The sequence below is a fragment of the Protopterus annectens genome, chromosome 10.part0, assembly GCF_019279795.1.
Source record: "Protopterus annectens isolate FY-2018-M chromosome 10.part0, PAN1.0, whole genome shotgun sequence".
Taxonomy (NCBI): Eukaryota; Metazoa; Chordata; order Ceratodontiformes; family Protopteridae; genus Protopterus; species Protopterus annectens.
In genome coordinates, this window is record NC_056744.1 from 1,817,333,999 (window position 1) to 1,817,346,386 (window position 12,388).

Sequence of the window (12,388 nt, forward strand, 5' to 3'; positions counted from 1 at the left end):
ATTTAAGGCTTTGTCCAGATTTTTGGCTCTAAGAAGTTGAGAGATATGGTCACCCCATGTTAGTACTTGACCATTGAAGGTCACTTACACTGTACATTTTTGTGACAATGCACCAGGAATTGCAACTGCATAGTCAGACGGGATGTCAATGTGCTTCAGTACAAAATGGATCAGTGGCTTTTCCTTCAGGCAACAAAATCTCATAATTATAACAAGTGGGAGTTTGGGGGGCCCCAGTCTGCACCCTACAAAACCACTTTCTGAAAACCACATCCCAGTGCGCATGGGGGGGGGGGGGGGCTGTTGTAAAACAATACCATTTTAAAGTATATTTAACATCTCTGAAAGCAAAAGAGGAGTCTGGCCCGCCCAGCCTGTAAAACTAGGGTTGCTACCTTTTCAAATGCTCAAAGTGGGACATTTTTTTGTAGAAATGTGAGGTTTTGCAGGACAAAACGCACCCACGGACAATACTTCACTTTTTTGCCAAAATAAAAGCTTATTTGTAGCATCTGAGTTGCTTAGGCTATTTCGTATAACATTTAGGTGTTTCAGATACAAAATAACTGTTTTATGCAACTTTTAAAGAAAATTTAGAAACTATTTTTGTCCTAAAAATCTCAGGACATTTGCTGATTGTAGTTTTTTTTTCGGCAGGACACAACTGCCCAAAGAGGACCCTATGTAAAACTTGTTGCTTTGCTTATTAGGGAAGTGACTTTGGGGAATTATAGAGGCAGAGCATATTCGTCACGCTTAACAAATGTTTATTGTCCTCAGACGTCACAGGAAGTAAGTGCGATCACGTGATCACCAAACCATTACTTTTCAGGGTTTTAATCCAGTGCCGGGAGACCCGGTTCTGTCATGGCAGCAGCTTTCGGCTCACTGGGTCAGAGGAGGAGAATAGCGAGTATGGACATTTTTAATAATTTATCAGGTCGGCACCGTTGGAGTCGTACGTCTAAAAGTTTGGAAAGTCTGTGCATCGTGAACCCCACCGACTCCCGGGAAGTCAGGTGTAATATAAGACGGGGTGTTTGGAGGGCGCATCCCCGAGCTGATCAGGGTCCCACCAGCCAAAGAGTGGCGAGAGAGAGTCGAGGGGTCGATGGCAGGGCACAACTTTGTGTCTATGAAGACAGAAAGAGGAAGCCGTCTGACACCTACAAGATTACCAAGAAAATGAGCTCTTTTAATAAAAGAATGCTACATTTTGTAGAACTGTTAACTTATGGATACAAGACCCTAAATAATCTTTGGGGCTACGAAGGCCTCGTCGGGCTGGCTCATTCCCTAAGACGTAAGTCTCTTGTGTGTGTGGGCACTGCGATCTGCTGTAAAGTGTAAACTAAACAATCAAGAAGGTCCAGTAGTGGATTATAAGGAAATAGGTTTTTAGTGCCACGAAGGCCTCGTCAGGCCCTAAGACGTAAGTCTCTTGTGTGTGTGGGCACTGCGATCTGCTGTAAAGTGTAAACTAAACAATGAAGAAGGTGCATTAGTGGATCATAAGGAAATAGGTTTTTAATGTCACGTTTAAGGCGAGAAACGTGCTTTTCAAACAGAAAAGTGTTCTCGTACATCTTTATACTGGCAAACACTTTTTTGTATGAAAAGTAAAATGCGTTGTAAAGGATTTAAATGTTAAGTTTTATATACCGCTTTGAAACGCTTAAGACCAAGCATATTAAGTAATGTTTACGTCATTAATATTCTTGGTGTTGCAGGGGCAGTTCATTTTAGGTTCCATGGCAGTGCAGGGTAGTTAGGTCATTTTGGGTTCCACCCCTAATAATGTTGGATTAATGCAGGTAAGTAATTATAAAGTTAAGAAGTAATCGCCAAACTGTTAAATTAACAATATGTACGGTACTGGTGCATAGGGTTGCCACCTTTTCAAATGGCCAAAGTGGGACATTTTTGGGACAAACATCAGATTTTTACAGGTCGACACATGCCCACGGTCAGTACAAAGGATAGAATTTAAATTTTTTGCCTAAATAAAAACTTATTCTTGTAGCATTTTAGTTACTTGTTCTGTTTCTTGTAACATTTAGGTATTTTAGATACAGAATAACTGTTTTATGCAACTATTACATAAAATATAGGACATAATTATGTCCTACAATCTCAGGACATTTGCCATTTTTAATATTTTTTGTCAGGACACAACTGCCCAAAGAGGGACTGTCCCTCGCAAAGTGGGAAGGGTGGTGACCCTATTGGTGCATGTGTTGTACACAGTCTGTACTAATTCTACCAATGTGTCTGGGACATAAAACCACATCAGGACTGCCCAAACCTGCTTTCTCCAAGTCTAGGAATGGCCAGTTGGACTCCTTTCCTCGTCTCTAGTTTCTCTGCTGTCAGTGTGACTGCAAACATCAGGTCAGTTGTCCGGCTTCCTGACTGAGCTAAATCAGAACTGCTTTCTTTCCATCTTATTTTCTACTTCTCGGCATATCAGTCAGTCTATCCATCACTTTCACAGAGTTCTTGTACACTGGTACTAGAATGCTTATTCTGCCATCTTCTGGAATATGCTTTTATTTCCATAGTCTGGAACCATTCCTTTCCCAACTCTCCCAGTAGGGTGTGTGCAATTATATGTGTAAGAGAAATGTCCCTTTTGGCAACTAGTACAACACACCACATGCTGCATATTCCACTGTCTAAACACAGATGATGTCAGCACCCTGTAAGTACAGCAGGAGAGGGCAAGTCTCCCACTAATGCAAATAGCGCGCTCTGCTACTGTGTCCCTCACAAGTGTCATAACACAGTTAGGTAGGGGTTTGAATCCTACAAATGCCATGTGTGTTTTTGTCACACAGTTTGCCCATGTGTGTGTGGGGGGGTGTTGTTCATTAGATTGCACGTCATAGATTAAACCAGTAATGGCAATGCACACATGATGTATGTGTGTGCCACATACACATATGTACCTGTGACTTTCAATAGTTCCCATGTCTGAAGCCTGCCTCATGTGAATACATAGAATTTGTATTGGACAACTTTATGACTGTGGTTTTCTGTGCAGGGGTTGTATGTGGTATGTGAATATATAGTGTGAGTTGTATATGGTGTCATCCTACCAGCGAGGGATACACGTCTGGTCTGGAGCATATAGTCCACATGTTGTTGATGAACAGGTGCTGCATGTTTTCACCTGTTGTGGGAGTGGTAACAAGTTGTTCCATAGCAATTCAGTGACTACATGCTAGGAACCTTTCAGCCAGGGTCTTGGAGCTAGAGTAATGCTCACACTCTATGTTTGGGTAGTTGCAGTCCAGCCATATAATGGTGTATGTAGAGACTGTCATATTCCCAGTGTTGTCAGGAAGGGCCAAGTGGGTTTCCTGGGTATGGGAGGGTGGTGTGTGCCAGGCTATGAACCTGAAGGCAGTTTAACCCACTGTTAGTTGTACATGGATAGGCCCTGATGCTTTGTGCTGTGCCACCAACCTGGAGGTGTGTGTATCTGTGGTGTCTTTGGATACTTCCCCCCTGTTTAGGTTTGGTGCATGTGTAGGGGACGACAAGCATGGTATGAGTTATAACCTGGCATTGATGGGGTGCACCTGGGAGCCTTGAATCAGGAGTCTGTTACTGCACAGATATTGCTGCTCTCCATGCTAAGGACAGTTTCCAGTGCATGCATCTTGAGGTTTACACTGCTGGCGTTGAGTAGCATTACTATTAGTGTCCTATCCCATGTGATACCTGTGGAGATGGCTATGTAATTTGAGCCCTGCATAAAAAGGCACTATGTGTGTAGCAAGAGCCTTTGCCAATATACAACGGCCCATGGGTGGCAGGTGCAAGCTGACCCTAGCAAAGCATCGTGGCTTGTCTAGCATGTAATCCCACGCTGACAGGCATTGGATACCCTTTGAATGACACCAAAACATAAGCCAAATGTAGACATTGATCGTCCTGTCTACATATTGTGGCAGCATTCTTGGTGAGGGTATGATGCTAACCAGGGTCAGGGTCATACCAGCCTGTGCCACATGCTCAGAGAGCCCCTCTATGTCCCCTATCATGTAGTCCAGGGAGGTACATCACAGGTCATTCACACTGGCATGGACAATGACTGAGTCATATGCATACATGCCTTGGACTTGACCTGTATGCTTGTGTTATGTGGTGGATCATAGTGCCCCATGGGCATATCACCGTGACCTTCTCCTTGTTCAGCCTGGTGAGCGGGACCTCAGTGTACCTGATGATAGAGGTACCTATTACAACTGTAGCAGGTGGGTTGTCTAGCCCTGCAGGCTGTGACTGTTCGGCACACAGGCTTTGTGAGCTATGTGTTGCATGTGCTGTGTTCCGGCGTAACGTTTGCTTGTGTGCCAGCTTTGGAGGTGTCTGCTGCTCAGGCAGGATGCTATTCTGAGGCTCCAAGAATGTTCCTGTGTGTTTGTGTTTGGATTGCTGTCGGAGTAGGTCTATGTGAGACTGGTATTGTAGTCACTGTAGTATCACACGCCACCTGACAGGTTGTGCCAGTACTGAGTTAAGAGAGCTTAGCCCCCAGTTTGGCTATGTGGTTGCATCTCTCACATGTGTTGTAAGTTTATGGGAAGGGGAGAGAGTTGTCTGTGTACATGAGGCAGCTGTAACATTGCCACATGACTCACAGATTCACCAACTGGACCAGAGAGGAGATTGACAAGTGACCTTTGCACATGCTACCATAGTATTGTGAATTCCATAATAATTAACACATAGGGCCAATGGGGAACAAGGTGAGTATGTGAGGGTGTAGTGCTTCTGATTTGTTAGCGCTGGCATATATGAATGCTTTCGTGAGCAAATGCCAGGTAAGTCATATGCAATGTGTTACTGGCAACGTACATGCAAACAGGACAGACAGTGACGTTCTGTCAAGTGAGACATGGACATACGTACAGTAAGCAATACAGATGTCACTAGGGATCCACAGAGGCACTGTAAATCTGCATTGCAGGTGGAATCAGTGTTCCAGGGTAATAACAAGCAAACATGCATACAAACAAAGCTACAGTCAGCAGGCCTGCATGTAGTCTATGCTACAACAAACAAGGTGTACCACTTCCAGTAGGTAACAGTGCAAATATGCAGGCACTATAAGCCTGTACCCAGAAATGCACAGGTCAGATGGCCAGGGTAAAGCCTTACCTCCCACAAGTGTACAGACCATGTACCGTCATAATGTAGAATAACCGGATGGAAACCCAGGCGCTCATACCTGAACTAATACACATTTCAAATAACAGACACTGAGCCCTCATGCCGTGGTTCCAAACTTAGTAGGATGTCTACCTGTCCTGCCACCACAGTATCCTTGACATTTATGGGGACTCTCCCTCCTGTCCTAGTTAGTTCTGTGTGTTGGGGCTATCAAGCATGGTATGAGGTGTGACCTTGTAGTGCTAGGGTGCTCTTGTGGGTCCTGAACCTGTTGTGTAGTACTGCACAGATATCAACATCCTCATTACAGAGTCAAGTGTGGACAGCATGCAACTTTCAGTTTACATGTCCATCATTGAGTATCATTACTTCCATTTTCTTATCCCCTGTGCTACCTATGTATGTGGCCATCTGTTGACAGCCTTACCACCAGTATGCAAAGATGTGCAGATGTTACACTATGGTACTTACTATGGGTGTAGAAAACAATACAAGACAATCATACTGTTACTGCATCAGGCATGCTGGGATATACCCATAATTATATCATTACACTGTACTGTTGACAACATGATACTATTACTACACTTCTATGTAGTCACCCTGTGCATCAGCACCATGTTAACCTGTTCATGCACCGATGTTACAGATTGCAGGAGGTGGCACAGTTTCATCATATGCACAGGGTGTGTACTTGGTATGCCTGAGTCTGCCGCTGATACAACCAATTGACATGTATGTGTTGGTGAGGGACAGCAGTACAAGGTGGGGCAATGTTGATGCAGTGTGTATGTGTAGGTGTTATCAATTTGCATGTGTGTATGCTTGCACACAGTTCCACTTCATGGCTGCCGTATACCGGTGTTTGTGGACAGCCACAGACTGTACGTGCCAGGTCATACAGATCACTGTCTCTGGCCACGGACACGGTATCTGTGCCTGGCAGGTGTGCTGCGGACCATATCCGGTACTAAGCCAGACTGGGTACTGATATCAGAAGCAGGTGGTTGGTGACTGGAGACAGGTCCCTTTTGGGACTGTTCAGAGCCACGTGCATGTGGTCTCCTGGTGCAGTCTGATGACAGCACAGACCCAGCATTGCTGGGGCTGCTGATGGCACTATGGGAGCGGCCACGGCCCTGTTGTCCGCGATGACTGCCAGCTGTTGCTGGCATACGCCCACGTCGATGCCTCAACCGTCCACTATTGCCCTAGCTCATGGACATGTAGTTGTGGAACAGATCTAATGTGTCCCCCCAACGTCTGTCAATGACCTCGGTGAAATTACGGATGGCAGCCGCAATGTCACGCATACTGTCATTCATGGCTGTGCGACATGCTCTCAGCTCCCTCAGACCCTGTCTGGTGTACCGTTCCATATGTGACTGTGCCTTCATTACAGCCCGAAACATAGCTGAGGTTGAAAGACCTCTGTGGGCACGTCTGACGGGCAGTACGCCCACGGATGCTCCCACGAGAACCCCTGAACATCTGCCTGTGTAGTACCATGTCAGGACCCTGGCCATGGCTGCTGTGTGGGGATGCATGTGCCACTGATACCACATTACCCTGGTCAATGCCCACTGTATCCTGTCCATCACCTAGGGACATTGGTGACAAATGATGTATTGGCAGGATGACTGTGCGCATTGATGGGGTCGACAGCTGTGTACTGTCAATTGGCTGACCAACGACGGACCCTGGCACACCTCCCTGTGCTATTATACAGGTATCATCATTATCACTGTCCATGGCAGCTGATTCAGGTTCCCTGCTGCACAACACCAGAGCAGCACCAGAACCTGTGGGAATAAGACAGGAAACACAGTTTACAATGTGTACACAATGTTACCAGTGATGCACGCAGGTGCACAGGCACACTTGCACGCAGGTGCACATGCACACTCCTCAGTATGTGAGATATCAACACACAGACACAAACACACCTGCATGCAAACAGAGCACTACTGATTGAGCCTATTATTACTATTAGTATCAAGAGTATTAAAGGTATTGTTATTACACACTCACCAGCATGGATAGGCTGCCTTGCTGTTACAGAGGGAACTGCAGAAATGAGAAAATTAATGTCAGTGGGCACAACTGTGCCATTGATACTGTGAGTATGATACAGTTCAGTAGTACAACAGTTGGCTTTCACAGGTCAGCTGCCGATATTGAGAATATCACACTTGCACAATAATTACCATGATAACAGCTACAAACCGAGGACACACCTCACACATGCATTAACTACCAGTGTACAGAACAGTCAACTATACATATGGCATGTTACCTGCACGCTCCGAGTCCTGCTGCTGGGTGGCTCCAGCCTCCATCATTATGCATGTATGCTGCTGCTGTTGCTGGTGGGCTGGAGCCACAACACTTAGGAGTAGTCCCTCCAGTCTGGTGAGGAGGGGATGTATAGCCACCCCACCACCTATGGCAAGCTGTTGCCTGCGGATATCCGATGCACGCTGACGGGCATTTCTAATTAAATCACTGCAGTGATGTCGTACCTGCTCATATGTCCGATTATGCGTGGCTATGTCATTTACCCGATGGACCAGGTCTTGCCACAGTGCAGCCCTCTCCTAATTCTGGCTGGTGCGGGAAAAGAGTATTGCGAAATCCCGCACCAGGCTCTGGTGTATCTCCTCATCTTCGGCAGCGGAGTAGGTAGGATTACGCTGGTGAACCATAGCCTTGAAAAAGAAAAGAAAAAGATGTCAGCAATATATGGCACACATAATACACAATACTCTACTGTAGTGATATAACTTAACTCCCGTATATAGCATCTGTCTGTCTATTGGTGGATACACATGTAAATGTCCAGATATTAGTGCTCAGCCAACAACTGTGCAGCAGTACCTGGCACACTCCATACGACAAACTACTAAACTCCAGCAGTCGGCACACTGATTCAGGTCCAATGCACAACCTCACACTGGGGGTTCATATCAAGGTACTATATGGGGAACATTATCAACCCATGTACGTTACATATTTCACTGGTAATGCACACTACTCTTACTTGCCATAACCCTACCTACACCGCAGTCACATACAGGGTAACACAGCACAACATATGGCAATGTAGTATGTTTGGACTGCAATATCTCACACATCTGTCTCTGCCTCACACCAAGGACACACACTACCGTGATAGACAGACAGTCATGGTGATCAGTCACACCATTACATAACATGCACCCAGTCACTGGCACACTCATTCCACCTCACATAGTTGATTTGCAATGGGTTCGTGGGTGTGCATTGTGTCTTAGGTAGGTAGTATGCTATTGGCCCTGCGACTACAGCAGCATACTGTTATGCTACCCTGCCCCTTGTGACACGTGATGTGATCGTACCTGCTCCTGTTAAACAGTTACACAGGGTGACTCATATGGCATATTACCTATCTGCATAACATTCAGCAAGGGTATGTCTGACATCTACTCATGGGGAGTCTTGCTTCTTAATGCTGTGTGGTTTACCCCAGGGTATGTCTTATCTGTGGGTAGGAACCTGTACCTCCACCATGTGCTCTTTACTGCGGTGACAAGGGCGACACATATAGGTCATTTAGGTTGTGGATGTTGTGAGGTGTTACCATGGTTGTTGGACAACTGTCATGGGTGTGACTTAACTATGTATATCCAGCAGTGGTAACCTCTATGTAGGTAGTATGGGTGCGCTCTGTGGTCTTGTCAGTCACTCTGCATTGGTAATGTGTTTGTGCATTGTCACAGTTTCGTACGTATGACTGGGTCCTTCTCCATATCTGTAACTGTCATGGAAGGTACATACCATGTAGGACATTGTGGGGTGTGGAGGGGTACAGTGACCTACATGTCCATAGCTGACACACCATGTCTGCTGACACATACCATGTACAGGTATTACAGGACTAGTGTGCCACCGTGAATATCAGTGGGGAGCCTATTGTACACTTGTTGCCCCTGTTCCCCCCCTGACACATGCAGTGGTGGGCAGGCAAGCACATATGTGGTGGTTACTGGTGTAAGTGATTTGGAATGGGGTATGGTACTCCAGTATCCACACCCCATGCCTTTGTCACCAGGCACCTGTTGCAATACATCTGCACACGTGCCTCACTCAGTATATATATATATATATATATATATCTATATATATATATATATATATATCTGGAGAGAGAGGGGGGGAGTGAGAGGGGGGTGGGACAGAGAGAGAGATAGTCAGATACAGTCAGGTCTGTCTGTGTATGTATATGTATCTACATATATCTATATATGTATGTATGTGTGTATTACATATATATGTCTATACATATTCTATCTATATCTGTCTATGTATTCCTACATCCCTCTCTTATCTATGTATACATATATGCATATTTTATATATATATATATATATATATATATGGGTCCACTACAGAATCTCGAAAGCTCATAATACCGAAGCCCATAATCCTGAGCCCAAAATCCCGAAAATTCAAAATCCGAAGCCAAAATCCTGAAACCCAAAATCTTGAAAACACAAAATGGACATACGGACGTCATTGTGGCTTTGCTATTGTTAGCCCTGTGGTGTTAGGTCATGCGTTGGGTTCAGGTAAGTGTGCGGTTGGTTTTATGTTAGGTGCGGTTTAAGTGAGTTAGGTTAGGGCGCAGGTTAGGCATGTATGCAATAGTGACAAATATTGGGGTTGGGGCGGTTTAAGTGAGTTAGGGTTAGGGCGCGGGTCAGGTGAGTGTGCGATAGTGATGGACCTTAGGGTTAGGGTCAGGGTCAGTTGGTAGATATTAGTGTCTTTATATTGACATATTAGCATTATTTGTGTTTTCAGGATTTTGAGTTTCAGGATTTTGGGCTTTCGGGATTTTGAATTTTCGGGATTTTGGGCTCAGGATTATGGGCTTCGGTATTATGAGCTTTCGAGATTCTGTAGTGGACCCATATATATATATATATTTTTTTATATATATATATATATATATATATATATATATATATATATATATATATATATATATATACATACATATATTGATATACATACGTATACATATGATAGATATATTTATAAACCTTTTTATTTACACATATGTATACACACACTAACATACTGGTAAACATCCATTACTGTACAACCTACATTGTACATTGCACTACAACCTACATTTATATGTGCACATAGTTACCTTCACATACATATGTATGTACAGCCTTCATTGACAGTTGCAGTATGTCCCCTGCCCTATGCACATCTTCATATATGTAGATACAGACTAATAACACATATGGAGGGTTCACAGTATGTAGACTATTATGTAGTTACTTTACATTACCTGTGTTTGTCACAGCTGATTGCGTTGCCCTTCTGATATGTGTCCTGCTGCTGCTCCACTTGCCAGCTTCCGTCTGGCTTGCCAGTGTCAGGTACTGTTGACAGCTTTGTAGTATTTTTTTTAAGTGTTTTTTTTTCTCTATCCTCTCTCCTCTCTCTCTCTACATCCAGAGAGTGCAATGAAAGTATTGCATGTGTGGACTTGGGAGTACAGGATGCTTTTGTAGGTATCTGCACATGTCCATGTGATGGCCTCTGCACCAATTGTTAGCCAGCATTTGCTAATTGCATGCAGCCTGTTGTGTACTGATTGCAGTTCTCACTGTGATTTCAGGACAGTGCTATAAAAAGGTATGTTAGGTAGGCATAGCCCTTTCACATTTTCAGGGTGAGGACCATGCTGGTATGCTGTGGACACTGTTCTGTGAGTGTAAAGGTTAGTATCTCTCTCATATTTCAGGCTGTGTTGTAGACACTGCAATGCATGTTGTAGTGTAACCTGCATATTCCTTTCTCCAGTTTCCTCTTCTAAGTGTGTATGTAAACTGACACCTAAGACTACTACTACTGTGTATATGGGTGTGTGTGCTTTCCTGTGGGACTTGTGGTGTAACTGGTATATAGCAGTGGCTCATGCAATTTGTTGCTATGGCTTCAATATTTGGCCTTTACATTCACTCCTTGTATGCCTGCTAGGTGTCTTTACTGTAATGTGTTGCTATGGCTTTCCTATTTTCCATTTACATTCACACCTTGGAATGCTTGCTATATCTGTTTGGGCAGCAATTCCCTATGTGTTTGTTGTGGTAAGGTGGTACTGCATGCAGCGTGGTTTGGCCATGGTGTGGGCCTTGACATCTATTAGGGTATTTGATTATGCTGCTGAGCAGGTCTCAGATACTCTCAGGTGCATCTTTTACTCAGCCTCATGGAATGGTACATATCAGTGGGGTACACCCATGAAATTGTCTGATATTATGCAGTTGTGACTGTGGGTTATTTTGAGCTTATGTATTACTACACCATTTGTGCCGTGCAAGTGGTGTATACTTTCAGTACTTCATAGTTACCATTGCATGTGTTGTAACACCTTTCTGCCTACTGTTAGTACATTTCACAGGGAGTCAGTGGGGCATCCCTGTAACTCAGTCACAGTTGCTATGTCTAGGCTCTTAACTATTCAAATATGGCAGTGTCATACCTCTCAACTGTACAGATATTCGGAGAATGTCCAGATTTTTGCCTCATATTTTTGGGCCATTTCTCATAACATTGCTTTTTCTGACAAATCACTCAGGGTTCAGGTCAGAATATAATGACAAACATTTGAGTTGCAGACTTTGTGCCCTTCAAAATATCCACATGAATGCAAAACCTGTTATTTATCAACTTTCTAAGTTTGTAGGAGCAATATTTAAAATGTGTCCCTCTTTTTGGGCCTTTGCTCCCCATTATTTATTTATTTATTTATTTATTTATTTATTTAACATTTGTTGACCGGGAAAGTCAGACTAGGTTCCACAGAGCCTGTTTTCAGCAGAGGCCCGGGGAGAAATGCTCCAGATGCATGTCTTTTTGGAATGTGGAGGAAACCGGAGTACCCGGAGGAAACCCACGCGAACACAGGGAGAACATGCAAACTCAACACAGAAGGCACCCCAGCCGAGAATCGAACTAGTGAACCTCTTGCTGTGAGGCGACAACGTTAACTGCTGCACCACTGCGCCGTCCTTATTTATGTCTTTGTCCAGATTTCTTCCTTTAAGAGATTGAGAGGTATGGGCAGTGTTTATCCTGCTCTGAGTGTGTGTGTGGCTTGCAAGGTGCTATAGTGACATTATTATCTACTAGCTGCGAACTAGCA

The 12,388-nt window shown here is 44.3% G+C and overlaps 1 long non-coding RNA gene across 1 annotated transcript in view; it reads left to right on the top strand.

Moving 5' to 3' along the window:
- Positions 1-792: 792 nt before the first annotated feature.
- LOC122814059 overlaps positions 793-12,388 on the top strand; it is a 52,714-nt gene continuing 41,118 nt past the window's right edge. The window contains exon 1 of the long non-coding RNA XR_006366779.1: positions 793-1,303. This is a non-coding gene — a long non-coding RNA (uncharacterized LOC122814059). The remainder of the gene's footprint in view (positions 1,304-12,388) is intronic.